Below are 1,481 nucleotides of genomic sequence, written 5' to 3' on the forward strand. Positions count from 1 at the left end.
GCGGAAAGGGTGATTGATAGCGCGTATGTCCTTAGCCCTCTGCTTGTCGAGCTTCTTCGTCAAAATCAAGTTCGTTTTTCTCTTCTGAAACTTGGTCTCTCGTTCCCTCCTCCATCTATTCTCCATTAGCTCCCATTCCCTCAAGTCCTCCAGTTCAGCCCTTTCTATAGCTGACAACGGTTCGACCTTTTGCGTGGGGGCAACAGGCAGCAAGTCATTGATCTTGATGGTTTTGTTTGGCACCTTCCAATGGCCAGTCGTCTCGTCGACATAGGGAAAAGCCTTTTTCTCCTGTATGGTGAAGTATGGTTCACGACGAGTAGCCTCGACCAAGTACTCGTAACCAAGAGGCATCGGCTGATCAGTGGGTACATCGCCACCCTTCTTCATCACCATATCGGCTAGGATGCAGCAGTGCAAGACCTGAGAGCGGTCCAAGACGATGTCGTTGCTATTCACAAGGTTCTCAATTGTCAATTGCTGGGGTGTCACCTTCATGGCATCGAAGTCATAAGGTCTAATGTTGATGATGATCTCCGGAGCCATCGCGTGTTTGTGTAGGCTGCGATGAGACAATGAGCACAAATGAGGGGCGTCAGAGTGCTTGGAAGGGAAGTGTGGCGAGATTTCAGGTAAGTCTCGCCATTTATCCTTATCACGCCATCCCAATCTGACTAGATCCGTGGTCAGTGAGCCAATGAACATCTCCACGCCCTTATCTATGTTCTCTATCTGAGACATGGGTAATTGTGATATGGCCTTGACACCCAAGATGTCCAGATAATCTTGGAGCGCAGCTGTGTAACTCTGAGCATCGCTATAGGGCACCCAGGTCTTATCTCCGGATGCCCATTCAACCTCAAAGATAGCGCCTCGTCCTCTTCCTCTGTGAGAGATTATTCCCTTTACCTTCCATTCATTATCGGTCTCGGCAGTGAGGCCAATCTGACTGTGAAGTCTCCCAGGGAACAAACAATCATCATTCGGGACATGAACACGAAGCAAGGACGCATGAAAGACGGGGTGCAGTCCCCGTTGTTTCAATTCGGATGGTAGTTCCACCTGATATGAATTATTTCCGAAGTCCTTCACAATTTTGTAAGGTCCTACAAACTTTGGTGCAAGCTTTCGAGCCAGCCCCTTTGGTAAGGTGATATTCTGAGTCGATATATAAACCAGATCATCCTTAGTGAATGGTGCCTCACGACGATGTTTGTTTGCATCTCATACCTGTTTCACCCACGAAGCAAGGATACTATCGTGAGCACTCATTATTGCTGTCTTCACACGTAGAGCAAAATTTTTGACTCCGGGATAGGTCTTGTCAGTTGGAGAATCCCATAGCATAGACCTTGGGGTGCGCCCCGTATTCAGGAAAAATGGTGAGTATCCGGTGCTATCTGAGCGAGCCATATTAATGGCGTACTCAATTCCAGGAAGACGTGCGACCCAATCCTTCTGATCGAGTGAAACACAATTCC

The sequence above is a fragment of the Guyanagaster necrorhizus genome (genome assembly GCF_019112545.1).
Source record: "Guyanagaster necrorhizus MCA 3950 unplaced genomic scaffold BT62scaffold_72, whole genome shotgun sequence".
NCBI lineage: Eukaryota > Fungi > Basidiomycota > Agaricomycetes > Agaricales > Physalacriaceae > Guyanagaster > Guyanagaster necrorhizus.